Genomic DNA, 22,675 nt, shown 5'->3' on the forward strand with positions numbered 1-22,675 from the left:
CTCCTGTTCCAGTCTCGAAACGTTCGCACGAAGGACATTTGCTTGTAAGCCTCCGTGCGGGATCGAATCGGTCTGATATTTACCTTCACAGTCTTTTTCGCAGACACACCTAGGAGGAAGCATTATACTGGTTGAGGCAGGTGAAGAGGAATAGAAATAAACCTGAAATATATCTCACGTCTCTGTCGCAATCTCATCAAAATGTCTGAAATCGACTGAAAAATTTCAGACACACAGGACTACGAAGCAGAAATGAAATGCTGCATTATTAGCCGGGAGAGCCCTTCTGGAATAATTCGGCAGCCTGATGCAAGCCCTTTTTATTTGCCGCCACTTCAGTGACCTGTGCGTCGACGATGGTGAAATGATTATGAGGACAACATGACACCCATTCGCCCAGCCGATAAAATCCGACCCGACTGCGAATGGAAATCGGGACCCCTGAGCCAGCGGTACCAACGCCAACAAATAGACCACGTGGTAGGAAATAAAAAAGCAGAAAACAATTATTTGAATAAAAGTAAATTTTTAATATACCGCGTTTTTACATCGAACTAAAAAGTACGAAATTATTTCACCTAGCCCCATATCGATTCCTAACCACATATAATAGTCCCGAAAATTTGTGATTCTGAATTTTTACTGGCAATGAAATACACTTCTGGTCAAAAGTCTTCGATCACCCATGACAAAAACTATATACTTTATTTCGAATGTACAAATGCATTGCACAATCTGAATAGGCCAGCAAAATAAATTTTGTCTCTCTCTGTAATGAAGTACAGTAACACAATATGGTTTCGGTTTTAGCACCTCAAAGCATCCACCGTTCGTTCTGAGAACAGCTGCAAAACTCTTTGCATTCCGGAGATAACATTTTGTATATTTTTGCAGATACTGCAGTGTAACACATCTGTAAAATATTCCATAGATCTTCAACGTTAGATTACCTCATTTTTCTGATGTCCCTGTTAAGTTCATATCGTAAGAGATCAATGGCACTTAAGTGAGGTGACTGACTTGGTCAAATCATGTTCCTCAGTTCCTCACATTTCTCTGTTCTACTGACGTACCGTTTGCGCAATTTAGAGACACGTTTGGGATCACTGTCGTGCTGCAGAACAAACCCACGACCACGACCAATAAGCCCCTTGCCAGATGGCGTTGCACCCTTGATTACTATCTTGTGAAATCCTTTCTTCTTTAACGTTCCATTAATTCTCACTAGAACACTGACTTCGTCATCCGCAAAACATATCCACATGACGACCGACTCTCTACCATGGTTCACCGTTGGTGCTACACATTGACTCTTCATACGTTCTCAACGATGTCGACGAACAAACATTCGACGAGGCTTCCAAACACTTCGACCGCTGCACGTTCCAGTTTTTATGTTGCTGTGCCCACTGCAATCTTTAAACCTAATTTTGCTTGTATAATAAAGCTGTTTTGGCCCCTATTCGGACTTTAAACCTTGTTCACAAAGACTTGCACTGTTGACACAGAGACTGCAGCTGCTCACATATCATTTACCTCCCTCGCGAATTTCAGATACAGTACGATTCATCCGACGTTTACTCTGTACACATACGAACTGACCCCGGTATGATGTTACTCGGGTTCTTTCAGATCACGAAACTATTTTGCCACCAGTTTTCCTGAACCGCTGTTGTTGTTGTCTTACTAGAATAGCCTTTCTGACGCAGAGCTACAATTACAACACGTTTTTCAATCCTAATCCCCAGTTTCCGTCCCATTAGGAAGTAATATGGTATGTACATGATCAGGTACGCAAACACACTACTAGATGCACACAACGTACTGTAAATTAATGCTACACAGACTGAGTGGAACCGTCTTAGGTAAATTCACGTCAATCTTGTTGTGGATAATCATCAGCGCCCTCCTATGCGCCGGCCGCGGTGGTCTAGCGGTTCTAGGCGCTCAGTCCAGAACCGAGCGACTGCTACGGTCGCGGGTTCGAATCCTGCCTCTGGCATGGATGTGTGTGATGTCCTTAGGTTAGTTAGGTTTAAGTAGTTCTAAGTTCTAGGGGACTGATGACCACAGATGTTAAGTCCCATAGTGCTCAGAGCCATTTGAACCATTTGAACCGCCTATGCGAACAAGCAGTCAAATACAAGACAGAGGCGCCCAGCCTTTACACTTGTTTCATTATCCGAACGGGGATATGATAGAATATTCAAAACGAAACCCCTGTTTTAACCAAGAATCTACAGTTGTGATAGCTGATCGAAAACTTTTGACAGGTAGTGTACCAGTAAGGTTCAAAACGATAAACATGGACGCTTGTAGTACATATCTGAAGCATGCATACTTCACCTCCTTACTATCACTTATTACATGCATTCGAAAAATGTCGTATTATCGCGTTGTGCTACTGGTAAAATACTTTATTTACAAACTCAGTCTCAGTCGAATAATTTTATCAATCTGATGATGTCAGACGACTGAAACTGATTTTATTTATAAAGTATTTTACCAGCAGCTCAAGGCGGTAGGATGACTTTTTTTTTCAAATATGCAAAAGCTGTGGGGTACCAACTCCTGAAAAATGCACCCTACGGTTTTCGCTTTCCATCTTACAAGTATTTTTACAGCTATTAAAAATTCAGTCACAAATATTCGTGACTGTATGAGGTGTCTGTACGAGGTTAGGAGAAATTATATAATAGCTTTTAGTCCGATTTAAAAACTTGGTATATTAAAAATTCATTTTTATTGAAATAATGTCGATCAGACAGTTCATGTACCACGTACACAGATGTCCCGCAGCGCAGTGCTGTATGTGAATAGAGAAGTTACAAACGGAGAAGCGTGATTCACGGATTTAGGCTGTGTTATCGGCCGCTTATTTTCAGCGTGCCGGCGCCCTCGCCTTCGCGGTCCACAAAGGCCGGCTGTTTATAGCGGCAGTGCGCCCGCTAGACGTCTGCGCGTGGAGTGGTCAGCGGATTCAGCCAGCCAGCACTCTGGGCGGCGCGGACGGAGGCCTGAGTGCTCACTGCTCGGACAGCCGCAGCGGGCTGGCCCTCTATAAAAAGACGGGACAGCACTGTGCGGCGCGGCACGGACGACCTCTTCTCACCTCGGAGCTGCCTCAACAGGCGGCACCGTGGCGCTTCGCAACCGTGAATCGTCCAGCGACGACGCAACAAACTTGTTGAAGCAAGGTGGTTTGGGGTTTAAGGATCCAAAAGCGGGGGTATCGTGAGCCTCATGACCACCCTTACCCTGCCATTCTGCTCCAAAAAAATATTTTATAAATCCGGTTACATTTCTTTTTATAAAAAATAGTCTCAGTCGCATTTACTCGATGTTCATGTTGTTAGTACTTCCAGTCAGTAGACCATCAATAGGCAACATTCAAAGCAAGGTCAGCGCGGGGTTCGAAAAAAAAAAAAGAAAAAAAAAAGAGAGGTTCAAATGGCTCTAAGCGCTATGGGGCTTAACATCTTTAACATCTGTCGTCACCAGTTCCCTAGACTTACAACTACTTAAACCTAACTAACCTAAGGATATCACACACATCCATGCCCGAGGCAGGATTCGAACCTGCAACCGAAGCAGCAGCGCGGTTCCGGACTGAAGCGCCTAGAAACGCTCGGCCACAGCGACCAGCGGGGTTCGAAAGAAGAGGCAAGATTAGTGTTCAACGTTACGTCGACAATTAGGTAATTAAAAACGGAGCAGGAACTTGTACCGGGGAAGAAAATCGGTCGTGCCATTTCGAAGTAAACCTCCCAGTATTTGCCCTAAGCGATGTAGGGAAATCACAGGAAACCTAAATCAGCATGGCCATGCGGGGGTTTGAACCGTCGTCCTCCCGGATGCGAACCCAGTGTGTTAATCACCGAGCCTCTTCGTTTGGTGCGAGCTTCGAAGTAATAGGAGATGGAATTAGTCACACGCCGAACAGAGTTTTATTCTGTACAGCTTTTGACTGGGTTATGTTTCATTGCTCTGCCAACGCCAGCGTACGAAAAATCGGAATCGATACGATTACGGAGAGAAAGAGGTCGCCAGAGACATAGCACGGCTGTTTCATCTTAGAAATTAACAAGACGCAATAACGATTTGTAACCTCATTAGATAAAAGCGAAGCTATTGCAATTTTGCAATACTCAGCACTGTATAGCAAGGAGAACTAATAAGTCAAAGGCAAAGGAGGTCCTGTACTTGTACGGTTTTCTGTGTTATTAATCAAACACACCTTTACGCTACAGAGCAAAATATGTGATACGTACCTGGACTGATAATGATAATCCTATCAAAATAACTTAAAATTGCTCAGGACTTACATACTACGCACTGATCACGCTGTAGCAGAGAGGAAACAATAATCTTCAGTAGAAAAATATTAAAAATAAACGAAATGAAATGATCGTATGGCACTGATGGCCGAGAATCCCCTCCTGCGGAAGTTCCGCAGCCGATTTGAAAATATTTTCAGCTAACGCCACATAAGGAGAATTGCTTGTCTATGATGATGTAATTACGATGATGATCACGAAACACCCAATACCCGAGAGGACAAAATATTCGACCAGCAGGAAATCGAAACCGGGACCGATGCATGGCAGTCAGTATACTCACCATTCAGCTTAGGGGGCAGACGAAATATTAAAGGGAGAGTACAATTGATACATACTATTTCCTATTTTTTCGAAAGCCCACGTCGCTGCTGCCTTGATTATTCTCTGATGATGGTCTACTCGCCGAAAACTAACGACATTAATAGTGAATAAATGTGATTCAGACTGTTTCTTACAATAAAGACATAACAGTCACCGTAGTTCCATACACATTGTGTATAAAATTATCAAACCATTTTTATTTTTTACACATATTAATCCCGAAATTGTTCAGCTAACTTTCGGATCATAAAGCAGCGCAAACAGAAAGAGGGACTGATGACCTTGCTGTTTAATCCTTTAAGCTCCAATCACTCTACCAACCGAACACTCCGAGTCTCGGCAACAGTAAGAATTTGTAAAACTTTACAAGTTACTTTTCACACATGATACTTTTGAATTGCTTTCCTGATGGTAGCCCACGTGAATTCGTCTATGGCCCCCAGAAAAACATTTCAGCTGGGAAAAGTCGCCCATTCACAGGCAGACAATACGTGCCGCCAACAACAAGTCAGACACGGTTCGTTAAGTCCACAAGCGGAACTGGCAAACCACAGGAAACTGAGTAAAAAAAAAAATCAAGACTTCCCTCGAAATAGACGGTAACGGCTGAAAGACACAGCATCCATCTCACTTAAATTCTCGCACAGCCGTACTCTGTTCACAGCTGTAGTGCACACTTCGATTTTATATCACATAAATTATGAATGTGTGAAAGTTCGTTACTGTTAGTTCTTAAATGAATTGCATGACGAGGGTACTTCTCAAACATCTGGACACCTTTTCAAATGATGTATTTCTCTGCACTGCAAGGTCTCGGAAGTTACGCTAAAGCGCTACGCTAATCACGGAAGTAAACGAGTAACTATTATTATTATATTAAAACAATGCATATATATGAGTATTATTAAAACCTAAGGCATCTGCGGTTCATTAAAAGTTGGGGTGCCGGCGAATTACTGTTTGGGTGCGGCGTCGGGGAGAACGGCAGCCCCCCTGACATCTCCATTATTCAATTGTTCTAGTGAGTACGAATAACTACCCATGCGTCATCCTATCCCACCTCTTTCTGGTCTGCTCATGCTGCAGCCACGGATAGGAGAAAATCGCTAAGTAAGTATGGGGCGCAGAGGATTTCACGTAAGTGAGTTTTTAAGCTAATGCATTAATTAGTATAGCTGAAGACCCAATAAGATTGTATAGATTCCAGATGACAGCGGCAATTACACTCATAAAACAGGAAAGAATCTTTGTCGACCGGACGTTAAACTCGAATCTTCCTTTTTCGAAAGATATAAATATGTATGCAATATGAATTGCCATTCGTGCAACTACTACCTTTTAACGACGATTGGAACTGTGTTACAACTACGGGCAATTACAGCGCTGTGTTTAATAGACTGCAAGACACGGTTGCTGGAGAATGATTCCTATCGGCAAAGGACAGTTAAACACGTACTGAATACCTCCCGCTTTCAGAAGGACGCATCTAGAATTGATTTACCTAGCAATCAGTGGTAATGGCCACGTCAGTATAAATAATCACAACTAAGTGCAGCAACTGGATAAGCTGTAATTGTGTTACGACCTTAAGTATTCAAAGTGAATTGGTAGACAGCGGAGCATTCCGTATGTGCGTTAGTTCATTTAATTTCACAACGTTTCACATGTAATAAGGAAATGAAGCGACTCGCCGCTATTTCAGTTAACTGTACTGTCATTAACAGGGTAGCGCAAAATAAGTGTCAGAAAGTTTTTGCCAACTACGACATAATATAGGGTGACAGACTCTTGACATCACATTTATACTGCAACAAACAACCTGAAATTTAATACAGGAGATTTACAAAGTGCTTTATTCCTGCAGCAATGAGTGCGTAGAGTCTTGAACTGAATTCCGCGATGAAGGTGTGAAGAACATCATTTTAAACTGCATGAATCTCTCTGCAAATTGCACTACCAACATCCTACAGTGTTGTAGGTGCATCTTTGAAGACTCTGTCTTTCAGATAAGCCCATAAGAAATAATACCACGGATGAGATGGGGACCATAAGGGCACAACGATGCCGAGGAGTCCAGGGCAATTACCTGATCTCTAAATGTCTCCTGAAAGAAATCGAAAACGCCCGCAGTACGTTGTGGACGGCTCCATCCTGTATGAACCAGCAGCTTCGGAGCATTCGGCCGCGTCGTGCAGTTGGTACAAATTCGTGTTTCAGCACCTGTCTGTATTTTTTATCGTGTGACAGATCCCTCAATAAAAATGGTTCAAATGGCTCTGAGCACTATGGGACTTAACATCTATGGTCATCAGTCCCCTAGAACTTAGAACTACTTAAACCTAACTAACCTAAGGACAGCACACAACACCCAGCCATCACGAGGCAGAGAAAATCCCTGACCCCGCCGGGAATCGAAACCGGGAACCCGGGCGTGGGAAGCGAGAACGCTACCACACGACCACGAGATGCGGGCCCTCGATAAAAATGGTCCCAGTAATACACTGTGTACTGAATGTGCACTGAACAGTGACTTTTTGTTCGATGAGGTAGAGTAGCAGCTTGAAATTGTGGAATCTCAGTAGCCCAGTGGCGCCAGTTCTGTTTGTTGACATACTCGTGGGACGGAAGTGTGCCTCATCGTTGAACTACATCCGATTTATATCGAATGTTCCATTTCAAAAGGCTTCAATCATCTCGTTTCCTAAGGAATATCACCACTCCAACCTCTCGTCCTTCAAAGGTTGGCTCCTTGAATTTTGTGAGGAGAAAACGTTAAGCTTCCCTTTCATTACCCTCTGGTGAGACTGTCGTAACATCCTGAGTTGCTGTGCTGCATGTCTTGATGATGTAGTCGGCACGTCATTCAATAAGATTCTCACTCGTGCCACATTCTGCAGGGTTAAAACTGATGCTGGTCGTCCTAACTGGCCCTTCCTGGAATCGCGTATGGATCTGTTTTTTTCAAAACAATTCAATCAAACTGTTGACAAACAGGGAAAACGTTACACAAAATGTATATTATAAACGATGTTTACATTTTTTCATCACAATCTGACTTCCGTTCTGCACTGTAATCTCACCGACAAATGTCGTTCCGCATGGTGCTGCTTTTGGACCAAATGTGCTGTTGAATGCGTGTCTCACCAGTACGATACGTCCATAATTTGGCTAAAACATCTTTAAGGTCAATTAACGCTGCTCTAACGTCAGTTCTTCCATTCTGAAATGTGAACTGAGACATCCGTGAGCGAGCTATAGAATCTCCAGAGCAAAATAACAACAATATCATAAGGAGAATCATTTACGGCATACAATTAAACCACACCTGTCTCAAATTTGTCCTATCTGCTATATAAAAAAGCTAGTAATATGTACTGAATACTGCTTCTGACTTTGTAAGACAAACAGAAATTTTTTATGCCTGTTCACGGTAGATGCCTTAAAATTATGAGACAACACAGCACTCTCCCGCTGCTCCGCAATATCAAGCAAGAAACATTCAAGAACGCAAATATATTTCCTATGTTTAATGCTGTGCCGTGTTCAGCCAATGAAAATAATCGTCTGCAGTAGAACAGAGAACGTATAATTCGAGTAACTAAGCAGGGTATACGGCAATTATATTTACTGCAAATCGAAGAGGGCACACGAACGATAAGCGGCTGGTACAGTGAAACAGGGAAACTAAAACTAGTCATTCTACTCAAACACTGAGTTTGGAAACCTTTCAGAATAGGCCTTCGATATGCAGGGCCCCCACGAGAGAGGATGTCTTCAACCACTCTCCCCGCCCTTGGCGCTGATGGTGCACGAATTGTAACAGTTCTCCAACTTCCCGCCCATAGTCACGGCACTGGTTGTCACCACTAGGAGAGTGCATCGGGATTATACACTGACGGAAGTGAAAGTGATACACCACAATGTACCAGTCAGATACTTTGTTGAGATGTTCATCGCACGATTGAACTTTCATTCGGTATTGATGTTTACCATGAATGTCATAAGTACGAGGTTTGACCTCCACGGGCATGAATACACACTGTATCCTTTCTGGCGTGGAAGAAACAGCTTCTAATCTCGAAAAATTTCCTTCCATGCCTGAAACACAGGCTGTTCTACTTTATAAAGATCGCTGACTACAGTCTGGTATAAATGTGTAAGCCTTCCCACTGCATCGCACACATGCTTTATGGGTGAGAAGAAATCAGCAGGGACTGGCAGGACCAGTAAAGTATACGCACATTCCTCAAGGTGTCTGCAGTGTAAACGGCAGTGTGGATTTCTGCATTATTCTGTTGGAATATACCATTTGGTACCGTTGTCACGAACGGTATGACAGCAGATATACGATTCGTGCCACTTACTGGCACATACTAAATCAGTCCTGTTGTCATGTCCACTAGCTACCCTCATTGTATTACAGGAGCAGGAGATGTAGGGGGATCTACGGAATAGGTGCTTCCCACGACCTTTTACTTGATCGTCTACGGGGATTCCGACGTCAATCTCACCGCCACAAATAGAAAAAGAGACCATCGCTGAACACCACAGTACGGCAGTCAGAGTCTCACTTGACTCTAGTTCTACACCATGAACGTCGCTGTCCTCTATGGTACGGAGTCAGCGGATAATGACGATATCTCAAGCCCGCTTCCAGTAATCTGTTCCCGACTGTTCGTGTTGGTACTCAGCGTGTAACCTCTGCCGGGTTTTCTCTTGTCGTCCTCAGAGCCAGTCGAACAATCCCACGATTTCCTCGTGGTGTAGTCCTTTTGCAAGGACTCGTGTCTACTTTTCCTCCCACCCTGTTTCCTGAGTCTATCTTCTCAGCACATATTCTGCTGTCATTGCGCTACAGCCGACGGTCTATACGATCTGTCGGTATGATGCACCATCGTCCCTCCTGACAATCATTCGGCCTTCCACAAAGTACGTGATAGGGCTATAAGCGGCAGTCGCAACGTCCTCTGGGCGTGCAAAGGTCAAGATCTAAATCTGAGAAGATCCACTGACGTTAGGCATCCCAAATGCCACCATGTACTCACATCATTCATTTGTGGTATTTTGTTTTTTCTGTACTAAAAATAAGGATGTACATTTAATCAGCATACCTCACAACAAGAAAATACTCAAGGTGTTCGTAGTAAGTAAGTCATCAGCACTTTCCAATGCTGACTAGAGAGAAGGGCTGTGCGTGCCGATAATAAGTTGTCTTCCTACAAAAGTTCATAATAGAAAATCTTTAAGAACTCTTGAAACACGAGCGAAAAGCATTTGTGGCATAAATGCAAGACTTTTTTTTTTTTTTTAAAAAGAAAAAGTGCTCAGCGCTGCACACCGCGAGGGAGCAGACCGCTTCGCCGGAAGTGCGTCAAAGCTGCGTCTTTCATCCGAAAACTGGGATGAAAAGACCAGTCTATGGGAGAGGACCAAGATTAATGGAGCTGCTCATTACTTTCTCATATCTGACAGCAAGAATCTGGTTACTGACATCTTTGGCAAAAGCTACGTAAGTTCAACCACCCATCACGAATAGTGATTCCGCAAATGAGAAAGCAAGGAAATAATATTTCCGGCTCCATTGGTCTGGCACGTGACGTCAAGTGAATACAGAAAAACCACTTAAAGGAACATACCACTAATCACAAATCCACAGGTACCGCCGACTGTAACCTCGGCCAAAGCCGTCCGTGTTGGTTCCTTCACCCTATTCTAACAGAAGTTCAATGATTCAGATTTTGAAAAGGTTTCGTTAATAGTCATTTTCACCGGGGATTTTTACATAAAACTTGTAATATCTACTGGTAACTTTCAGAGTTCCATCGAATGACTTGATATAGTTTCTTTTCAATCTGTGCTTTCTTTTAATTTTCTCGTGCCAGCCTACATTTTCATCAACAGTGTGTGTTTGGCTTTTCTTGCCCACTACAATTTCCCCTTTGAAACTCTTACCAGAAACTTTGCACATGCCCTACAAGAATTTATTTCCTACTGGTACGAATTTTCATATTTCAATACATAGTCTATTCATTTTAATACGTTTCCATTTCATCATTTATCTGACCATTTAATTTCCGTAACACCCTTCTATGATGACAAGCTTCAAATTACTTTCGTTTCCTGTCTCTCATTCAAAGTTTTTCTTACTACAGGGTGCTGTGTTCCAAATGAAGTTTTCCAACTCGTAGTTTACAAAATAAAAAAACAGTCAAACACTGGTAATTCTGTAGCTGTTACGAGTGTACTCCGTTTGTGTCAAGAAAGAAGTCGAGAGAGAGAGAGAGAGAGAGAGCACTAGATTGGTTCACACGCGCAACAAGATATGGGCCTTGTCTTTTAAAAAGGAAACATCCTGGAATAAATTTTAATCGCTTTAGAGAAACGAAGCTGGATTTTCGGAATTTTCACCAATGCCTCACCTCGATCGCTCTACTCTTCACTCTTCTTTTCGAGACCAGGCACCGATTCACAAGGGAGGGGAGGTCATGACAGCACATCTCCCCACAAAATTAGCAGGAGCGTTTATATTTTTACATAAATCTCTTTACATTTTCATAGTTAACTTTCGGAGAATAAAGCAGCATGAAGACAAAAAGCCTCGGAAATACCAAGGGGTTCTAGAACTTAGCAGGCACATGTAGCACAGGGTACTTCTCCACTGCTTGCGTGAGGACCTGTTCACGTGAATGGGCTTCATGCCCCCACCGCCTGCAGAAAATATTCCAACAGGTGAAAGCGCAAAGCGCAACCGACCTGCTGCCGACAACAAATCTGACGCGTTTTGTGTGCCCGCTGACAGAGCCGGCAAACAGAAACTGAGTAATGACAGACAGAAAGGGAATGGCAATCTGTTAAGAAAATAATGAAAGGAAAACTCAATTCCTGAATGTGGACGGAAACGAATGAGAGAGAAAGCAATCTCATTATTCACACAGTCACGTAGCCACAGTTTGCAGAGCTTTGTTCACAGTCGTACGCTACGTGAAATACTGACACTCGTGAATCGAAACTTCGAAGAGAGCCGTCTTCACTGAGGTACGTTGTTTTCATCTTGATAACTATTGCTTTACTGGTTTCTTACTGTGAAATGCCTTGTTGAATTACCTTAATTAGGTAGCGCTCTCAATTTTTCCATATTTCGTTTTCATCATGTTGGGAGCTACCTTAATATTTGTAATAAATTTGGCTTTCTAAAAGCAGATCTGTAAGCATGCTTTGTATAATTGTTATACGAAAACATTTTAAGTATATTATTTTTATTCTTATCCAAGTTGTGTACTTCAAAGTGTGGGGTGACGATAGTACACTACTGGCCATTAAAATTGCTACACTACGAAGATGACGTGCTACAGACGAGAAATTTAACCGACAGGAAGAAGATGCAGTGATATGCAAATGACCAGCTTTTCAGAGCATTCACACAAGGTTGGCCCGGTGGCGACACCTACAACGTGCTGACATTAGGAAAGTTTCCAACCGATTTCTCATACACAAACAGCAGTTGACCGGCGTTGTCTGGTGACACGTTGTTGTGATGCCTCATGTAAGGAGGAAAAATGCGTACCATCACGTTACCGACTTTGATAAAGGTCGATTTGTAGCCTATCGCGATTGCTGTTCATCGTATCGCGACATTGCTGCTCGCGTTGGTCGAGATCCAATGACTGTTAGCAGAATATGGAATCTGTGGGTTCAGGAAGGTAATACGGAACGCCGTGCTGGATCCCAACGGCCTCGTATCACCAGCAGTCGAGATGACAGGCATCTTCTCCGCATGGCTGTAACGGACCGTGCAGCCACGTCTCGATCCCCGAATCAACAGATGGGGACCTTTGCAAGACAACAACCACCTGCACGAACAGTTCGACGACGTTTGCAGCAGCATGGACTATCAGCTCGGAGACCATGGCTGCGGTTACCCTTGACGCTGCATCGCAGTCAGGAGCGCCTGCGTTGGTGTACTCAACGACGAACCTGGGTGCACGAATGGCAAAAACGTCATTTTTTCGGATGAATCCAGGTTCTGTTTACAGCACCATGATGGACGCATCCGTGTTTGGCGACATCACGGTGAACGCACATTGGAAGCCTGTATTCGTCATCGCCATACTGGCGTATCAATGGGCGTGATGGTAAGGGGTGCCATTGGTTACATGTCTCGGTCACCTCTTGTTCGCATTGACGGCACTTTGAACAGTGGACGTTACATTTCAGATGTGTTACGACCCATGGCTCTACCCTTCATTCGATCCCTGCGAAACCCTACATTTCAGCAGGATAATGCACGACCGCATGTTGCAGGTCGCATGTTGCAGGTCCTGTACGGGCCTTTCTGGATACAGAACATGTTCGACTGCTGCCCTGGCCAGCACATTCTCCAGATCTCTCACCAATTGAAAACGTGTGGTCAATGGTGGCCGAGCAATTGGCTCGTCACAATACGCCAGTCACTACTCTTGATGAACTGTGGTATCGTGTTGAAGCTGCATGGACAGCTGTACCCAAACACGCCATCCAAGCTCTGTTTGACTCAATGCCCAGGCGTATCACGGCCGCTATAACGGCCAGAGGTGGTTGTTCTGGGTACTGATTTCTCAGCATCTATGCACCCAAATTGCGTGAAAATATAATCATACGTCAGTTCTAGTATAATATATTTGTCCAATGAATATCCGTTTATCATCTGCATTTCTTCTTGGTGTAGCAATTTGAATGGCCAGTAGTGCAGTATACCGGGACCCTCCCTCCTTCCCCTCGACACACACACACACACACACACACACACACACACACACACACACACACATATATATATATATATATATACCGAATCAAACCCTGGAGCCGCGTCCGTTCCAGACTCATGTATGAAGCGGCTGCCGTGTTCATTATAGTTCACTACAAATCATCGCGTACGACGGGACTGTGAGTTTACATACAAGCACCGTGTACGCTGTTTAGCATATTTGACAAGTGTTAACTGTGGCATAGTCTAGAACTATAGCAAATACAATGCAGAAAGACAAAAGGGAGTGGGAACGAAGGGATAAGGAACTGTCAAGGGTATAATGTCACATCGATGTCGCAGACGTTACAGGGGGAAGACATACTCGGATTAGCCACGATAGGGAATGAAATCAGCTGTCGAAAGAAGCATCAAAACAAGAGTTTTAAAACAATGGCAAACACAAGTCAGGACTGTCGAACGGGCTTTAAATTTTGGTCCTCTCAAATACGGCTCTATTCTCTTGACCACTGCACGAGGGGGGCACGGATGTAATAGTGTTTGCTGCAACACGACTTAGTGCCACAGCTATCGATCTTTTCACGTGTGCTATATGTTCGGTTCACGTCCTGTACTTTTTGCCTGAGACGTAGGAAATATAATTGTTCTGAAAAAATCGCACAAAAGTTCTTTGCCATTCAGGTCCCGTACACAAAACGGTCAATCTCTCGGAATCCATTTTCAGGTGTCCCATTACGAACCTTTTAGAAAAAGTCGTGGCGTTCCTCTTTTGCCGTTTTAGAGCGGCACAATGGCAGCCTCAAAAGTCCTCGCAGCCGAGCGGAGAGAGAGAGAGAGAGAGAGACAGACAGAGAGAGAGAGAGAGAGAGAGAGAGAGTGGGAGTGAGGGATTGGTATGCAGGAGGGGGCGAGAGATACAGCACTACGACACCGAAGTTCAAGCCGAAAGACGGAATGTCGCTTGTAAATAGTGTCTTGCGGGACTATAGTGATATGAATTAAATGCACTAAAATTAATGCAGGAGAACGAAATCAATGGCAAAAAAATATAACAGTGAAAAGGGTTCATGTACGATGAGTCAGCAATATAATGTTTTAGTATGTAGTGACAGTTGAAAATTCCTGCCAGACCGAGATTTGACGGCGGGTTACCTGCTTACCGCGAGCAGTCGCCGTAACCATTAATCCCCTTTCAAACTACTACTACTACAACTACAACTATTACTCGTGGCAAGTGCATCTTCTACATCGCCCCTGACTTATTATTCCTGCACAAAGTCTCCCCTGTCACGAGCGATAGGCGCCAAAATTTCATGTTTTAAGCAGTGAAGTGTGGAACCGAAACAGTGAAAATAAGGTTACGATGGGCCATCTTGCAAAAAGTAGAAAATTAAGGAACTACCAAGAGAATAGGATTTATTAATGGCCAAAGCAAAATTCAGAGTAAATGTTCTTGTCAAAGAGAGTCTGGTAAATTATCCGCGTTACGTAGGGCTGCAAAAAAAATGAAAAGTGTCTTCGAAACATTTCGAAAAATCAATATTTATGTGCTCAAGGAAATATATACAAAACACATCTTAGAAGATTATAAACGGAGGTTTTTTTTTCTAATTATCCGTTGAATTTGGTTTCTTTCTATGTACAACATAAAAAAGAAAATTATTATTCGCTCTTGAAACAAGTACAATTAAAACCGTCTGAATCAGTTTCTTCATGCATAATGGAAGATTTTTCTTTGTCCGGATATTGTGAAATATAGAGATATTCTTGACTTCACATATTTGATCTCTCTTGCGGGAGGAACACTAGTAGGAAAAATCCCAAGTCCTCGTGAAACATTTACAAATGTCATACAAACAAAGCAAACTGTAGAGTAAAGTTTACAAACAATCGGGGTTCAAATTGCAGCCTTCGTCGTCGATGAACAGCAGTTAGCATGGTTGCACGAACCAGGCGCCTGCTGCGGAGGCCCGTATGCAGCAACGTTCGCTGAACACTGTCGGCAACCCCTTGCTCCATCTGGGCTCAACAGTTGCGCTTCTGTTCGCCCGTACACTTGTCCACAGCCGCCGTTCACCCCTGTCGTCTGTGGACCGTTGTGCACCACAGCTGCCTCGGTGCCGGCTTTGTATAGCGCAATTTTATCGAATACGGTATAATGTAACAACGTGGCATGCGAACGATTTACTAACGTAGCCATTTCAGAAATGCTTCCACCCTTGGCCCGAAAGGAAACGATTATGCCCGTTTGGACGTCAGATAAATCGCCCCGTTTCAGCGTTACGACAACGATTGCACTGTTTTCCGCGTCCCCGCGACACGCTTTATAATATCCTCCAACGCTAGTTCTGCCTCCTGTCGTTTTGACTGTTTACTGCATGTTGACGTCGAACATGTGCGGTGGTCACATTAATGTGACTGCACTGTGTTGTTATATCGTCCAAAGACCGCCGTGCCATACGAAAGTCGGCACCCTGCATCGATACCACAGAAGATAGCGATGTCTTGCTATATACTGTAACGAAGAACTAGAGATGCTGGCACAACCACACCCTCTACCAGCTCCGCTGTGCCACTACACGGAGGCCGATATACAGACGAGCATGGGAATGATCTGCCCAGGTCGTGACGTCCGATCAAGAAGACAAGTTCGAGCTCATGTTGCTGATGTCTTGGACGGAATTGTAGATTTGAACATTTAGAACTTTGGACTCCGAGAGAAAAGTTTAGAAAATGTGTGTATCAAGTGATGCTTTAATATTCTGTTGCTGATGTCTTGGACGGAATTGTAGATTTGAACATTTAGAACTTTGGACTCCGAGAGAAGAGTTTAGAAAATGTGTGCATCAAGTGATGCTTTAATATTCGAAGATAGTCGGAAATATTCGGCACATTCCTGTGGTTATGGATTGTATGAAGCTAGTAAACCTTTTACCAGTCTTGTAATAAAGTAAATTAGTATGTCATGCTCCTAGAGCAATCAAAGAACTAAGTGTTATCATCGGATGATTGTACTTCTATCAGGTCACAACATGTCTAGTATTGTTCTTTTCTAGCTTATGTATTTACTTCGTTGTACGGTTCCTTTTTTAGATTGCACTTTACTTTTACTGTCAAAGTAACATTTATTTAACGTATGAAGATTTCTGTCGAGTTGACGTTAACGTAAAAGATACTTTCATGTTTTGTTCGTTGGAATTCAGCGCAAGTAATAATTTCTGTATTTGCCATTTAAGATTACGATGATGTGAGATGACCGGCTGGGTTGTATTATAAATAAATGTATGGAGTTGACAAGCATTTACGTCCCCATAACCTGCCAGCCACTAATAATCCCCAACAACTCCTCCGACGCAGTGCGATGCCTTTTGGAGGTGACTGTTTCTGTGCTTCGGGTGTGCCCTTGTAGACAATGGTGTAAAACGAGGTTCTTTTGAGTGTGGGTTAGGCGTCCTCAACACTGAGGTTATTAGATCAATTCAAACGAATTTGGTTAAGACGTAGAAAATGCGATAAAAGTACTAAAAGGCACATTAAGATAAAATCGCACTGTCTCCCCCAATCTCTCCCGCTTAATCACGTTAGCTCACAAAATGGGAAACAGCTTCACAAATGGGGAAATGTGCGAAAACTGTCAATTACAAAACAACGACAGTTGGCCGCTCTGGCCGAGTGGTTCTAGGCGCTTCAGTCCGGAACCGCGCAACCGCTACGGTCGCAGGTTCAGATCCTGCCTCGGACATGGATATGTGTGCTGTCCTTAGGTTAGTTAGGTTTAAGTAGTTCTAACTCTAGGGGACTGATGACCTCAGATGTTAAGTCCCATAGTGATTAGAGCCATTTGAACCAAAACAACGACGACCGGAGGAAAACTAAGTTTCAGAGAAATATGTGCTTGCTGATTACTTACCAAAAACACAGATGAGCCAGCCATCCTGAAACACATTAAAAACGGCCCCCTAAAATTTCAGGGAGCAACTCGGACAATGTGATCTGCACGCCACAAGCATCACACATTGGAGGGTCCTCTCAACGGTGCAAGAAGTCATGCGCCATAGAGCTATGGTCTATGCGGAGGCGAGCAAGGAGGACCTAATCCAGCCTGCGGGGCTGGTGGGAGGTATGCCGCGAGCTGGTAGCGAACTTAACGAGACGCATTTCCAGCCACTCTTGTTCCCATCCACGCATAGCTCTGTACCTCGACAGCGAGGCGAGATCATGCAAGGGAATGGCACAGTGAACTCAGTGAGGATCGCGACACGCCTCCTTGACTGCTACACCCGCCCTTTCTTGCCGCGCAATACCTATGTGCCCTGTAACTCGGGAGAAAGACACCCCCTTCCCCAGCCTTTGTAGCTGGATGACGACGCCCTCGATATTCTGGACTGTTTTATCTGCCGCGCACAAGCGTTGGAGAGAGTGAAGGGCACTCAGGGAATCGGAATAGACACGGAATTTAACACTCGAAATTTCTCTTCTGCTACAGTGCCCGCAAGGTCGCATATAACTCTGCGTTGAAGAGAGTAAAGTCTTGGGGCAGCCGGATCTTGAGGATACGATCGGGGAAGACAACAGAGCACCCAACGGAGTCCCGCTGCTTAAACTCATCCATAACACAGCTTCAAAGCTGTGGTATTAAAAACGTCTCCCATACTCCGCTAAATGAAAAATCACTCTGGGTCTCTGCAGTAATCAGCGTGCGGTTTAAACCCTGGAGTTGGGAGTTAATTCATTTACTACAATTAGCCCACTGCCTGTATAACAGTCTGTGGGCAGTTGGGGTTGTACTTGCTCTATACTAAGCGATTCCAACACACGCTGCACGTGGGTATAAAATCGAGAGGAAACTGGAACAATGGACGTTGGGGCTGGTGAGGTGAAGCACTTCTGACAGAAGACATTAATTGTTGACGCCCGCCAGGGAGTGGCTCGCTCCAGGGGATGCTGTACGGAACACGATGAGTGACTGTGGTGAGGAGAGGGGGCAGGGGGCTGTGGGCGGAATGCGGCCGCTGGCCGCGGCTCGCAGCTGCGGTCCCGTTATCCGGCGCGCCCGCCCAAACCGGGCCCCGACCTTGGTGCGCCGAGCCGGTCCCGTCCCGTCCCGTCTGCGCCCACTCTTTTCGCGCACTGCCACCAGCACTCGGCACTCGCGTCCAAATATCAGCCCTTTCCCCTCTCCCGGATTCACTACTCTCGTAAAATACGTTTGTACGAACGACGAGAAAAAGAAAACAGCACCAGCAAATTATCCGCGTAATGGGGAGGAAAGGTGGTCGCGCTGTTTCTGGTCATTAGTGCCCCGTTACTGACGACGGGCCTGCTACACAGTTCGCCAAACGCGTCCTGCTCCTTGCCGGAGCAGTCAAATTTGTCGGTGGCTGGTTCAAACTACCGCCACCGGGTGCCGACTTTTCCTAGTGGGCGTAACAGTCACATGGTGTTGGTGATGCCTTAGTGCGAACACAGTGCAGAGCACAATATTTATCTTACGTTTATATAATATTGTTGCAATGTAGATTGCGGTTAGAAGAGTTATCCGTAATATAGGTCGAGGACTATGTTGGAAGGTAAACAGTTTGGTTGTGAAGCCAACCAACGTGAATATGAAATCTTTGTTGTGGTGGTAGAATGATCGTTATTATCCCAAGGTCTTGTCTATGTTGACAAGGTCTTTGACCGGCCGATGTGGCGCAGTGGTTAGCACACTGGACTCGCATTCGGGAGGACGACGGTTCAAACCCGCGTCCGGCCATCCTCATTTAGCAAATTTGTGGTAAGGTTCTGTGGGACCAAACTACTGAGGTCATAGGTCCCTAGGCTTACACACTAATTAAACTAACTTAAACTACACACTAATTAAACTAACTTAAACTATAACTTACGCTAAGGACAACACACACACACCCATGCCCGAGGGAGGACTCTAACCTCCGACGGGGGAACCCGCGCGAACCTCTCATTCAGATTTTCCGTGATTTCCCTAAATCGCTTTAGGCAAATGCCAGGATGGTTCCTTTGAAATGGCACCGCCGACTTCCTCCCCATCCTCCCCTAATCGAATGGGATCGATGACCTCGCTGTTTGGTCCCCTACCCCAAAACCAACCAACTGAAGGTCTTTGGCTACCTTAAGAGAGTTACCAAGTGCCGAGGCATTACCATAAGGCTGTAAGTTATGATGCATTTAGCTACCGCAAGAAAGGAATTAAAATGGTATTTGGCTACCTAAAGAGCGATCCTAACAAGGAAACATAACCAACTTTACCTCTTATTTTGCCGGCCAGAGTGGCCGAGCGGTTCTAGGCGCTACAGTCTGGAACCGCGCGACCGCTACGGTCGCAGGTTCGAATCCTGCCTCGGGCATGGATGTGTGTGATGTCCTTAGGTACGTTAGGTTTAGGTAGTTCTAAGTTCTAGGGTTTCAAAAATGTCTCTGAGCACTATGGGACTCAACTGCTGAGGTCATTAGTCCCCTAGGACTTAGAACTAGTTAAACCTAACTAACCTAAGGACATCACAAACATCCATGCCCGATGCAGGATTCGAACCTGCGACCGTAGCGGTCTTGCGGTTCCAGACTGCAGCGCCTTTAACCGCACGGCCACTTTGGCCGGCAGTTCTAGGGGGACTGATGACCTTAGAAGTTAAGTCCCATAGTGCTCAGAGCCATTTGAACCATTTTTGAACCTCTTATTTTAACGAGAAAATAGCACACGCACAAGATATAATTCCCACAAGTTGACCCTGCGCGAAAATTTCTGCCGTAATTCTCACAGCACACATTTATCACCTAGTCAATGTACAGATTTTTAACATTTGCGAGCACCGATTATTCGTCACTCGTTGGAGAGCAGGCTTGATCACCACCTACTTCGTCATCTTTACATCCCTGTACTATTGTACCAATGAAGTTGTTCCAGAAATGTGACTGCTGTGAAAGGCCAGCCTCGGTGTCGGTATCATCATCCATCACCAAGTAAAGACACTGTTTTGCTCTATACAGTGTGATACAGCTGCTCCTAGCATTATGTTTTATGCAACCCGCAATGCCTTCAAATACCACATGTAAGATTTTCATATCCTCTCGACTACTATGTGCAAACTATCAGTCCTACAGAAAAAATAAAGAGGACCTTTTTGTAGGTAACGTAGTTAAATTTTGTACTGAAATATTTTTTCGCTAGAGGCCGTAATTCTCAATTATTCAAGATAAACGTACAAAAGTGACCTCCAAACGCGTTTTTCTTGAATAACTCGAAAACCGTGACCCCAGCGAAAATGTATGACAATAAAAAATTTAATTACGTTACATTTCCTACAAAAAAAAGGTCCTGTTCATTAGGACTAACAGTTTGCATGTAGTAAACTAGAGAGTATGAAAATCTCGCACATGGTTTTTGAAAGCGCTGCAGGTTGCTTAAAACCTATAGAGAGGAGCAGCTGATTCACTCGGTATATAGCACGTCTTTGTTTGGTTGGTTGATTTGGGGGAGGGGACCAACCAGGGAGGTCATCGGTCCAAGCGGATTGGGGAAGAATATCGGCCGTGCCCTTTCAAAGGAACCATCCTGGCATTTGTCTAAAGCGATTTAGGGTAGGGACATCACGCACGTCTTTATTCACAAAGTTGTCTATGATTTCTGTAATGACACTGAAAGGTACAAGTAATACCACAGAGAAAGCTCCAAACATTTTCATCTGCCTTGTACAAAAGTTAGTCGAATAACCGCATATGATGCTTACCAGTCACGTCTTCGATTTTCAAATGTTACAATTTGACGGTCACTCCATACCGCTCCTGGTGGTGCTGCACTATCTCATTGGTTCGCCCCCTTTATGAACACAAACCTCTTACTCTCTCCAGTGTACAGTACTTCGTACTCGGAGATAGGCAGCTCCAGTGGGGCAGAGGACAGAGCGAGTGGCAACCGGTACGCGTGTATGTTTAAAAACTATACGTACAAAAAGGTCATAACTGCGTACTATCGGAATTATGGCCCAAAATGTTGCGCGGGATCGATTTCCTAGACTGATATCTTGGCTGAGACTTATTTCTTGCAAGTATGCTTTTCTCTCCTTAAAATAAGTGATCAAGTTGGTGATGTTTCCTTATAAGTGTCGAGGCATTTGGCTACCATACGAATTATACGAAGTGACGAGGTATTTGCCACTTCATCTATACTTCGCATACCACCCTGCGGTTTATGATGGATGTTGCAGTCCTCTGTGTGGGCTGGTTTCCCTCTAATTTTATCTTCATGCCCTTCTCGCGAGATATACGTAGGAGCAAGCAAAATATTTCTTGACTCTTCTAGGAAAGTACACTCTCTGCACTTTAACAGTAAAGTATAACACTTCTCTTGTAGCGTCTGCCAATGAGTGGGTTGATCATCTCCTGTGACGCTCCTGTGGTTACTAAATGCACCTGTAACGAAATGCGTTGCTCTTCTTAGGATATTCTCTTTCCTTAATCAGTCCTCTCTGGTAACAACCCTATACTCACTTCAAGACACTTAATGAAATGACGAGGGTGGCATAACAGCGCTGCTTTGTTACGAGGAATTTCTCTTAGTGATGCGGTTATGTCGATAGGTGACTGGTTATGAGCTGGCGAAGCCGATGAACGTGATGCCACTAGAATAACTATAAATTATCGATATGACCAAGAGCGTACCCAGGATGTGAGCTGGAGAGAGGAGAGGGGAGAGAGGGGATGGAACTTATATTAGCTTCGTGGTGACTGACAAAATGTTCTTGAGAAATCATGACAAACGGTTTCTAGTAAATAGTAGCGTGCTTCTCCTTGTTTTTGGTTTGTTTGACTGAATCTGGTGGTGATGTTGTGTGTGAGTTGTATTACACAAAATGTGATGTGGATGGAACATTGAAACAAAAATTTGCCAAACAGTATTTCTGCAACTGCTGCGCAACTGGCTAAGTACCAGAACTCACACGTGCAGCTGGAAGGGTATTAAAACGAGATTGCATTTAAATGACCAACACGACTGTTACTCGTGAACGCGAATGCTCACAACTCCTAAGTATAACTTTAAGATATAATGCGCTCCACATCTGCGCAATGAAAATCACAGGTTCCCTGCGCTGATGTTCGGAACTAACGTGCACTTGTGTGTCACAGATCACAGCCGCGAGGACATGGAATGCAGCGTACTAACACTATTCGTAATTTACGCTTGATCGCTCTGCACTACAGGTCCGACTGTTTGAGTCTATACGTGTTTTGTATCAGCCGTGGCCATGAAATG

General features: G+C 44.3%; 1 long non-coding RNA gene across 1 annotated transcript in view; it reads right to left on the reverse strand.

Moving 5' to 3' along the window:
• The window catches only part of LOC124788075, a 997,098-nt gene that overhangs the window by 44,407 nt on the left and 930,016 nt on the right, over positions 1 to 22,675 (reverse strand). The window lies entirely within an intron of this gene.

Source organism: Schistocerca piceifrons, chromosome 3, assembly GCF_021461385.2.
Source record: "Schistocerca piceifrons isolate TAMUIC-IGC-003096 chromosome 3, iqSchPice1.1, whole genome shotgun sequence".
Taxonomy (NCBI): Eukaryota; Metazoa; Arthropoda; class Insecta; order Orthoptera; family Acrididae; genus Schistocerca; species Schistocerca piceifrons.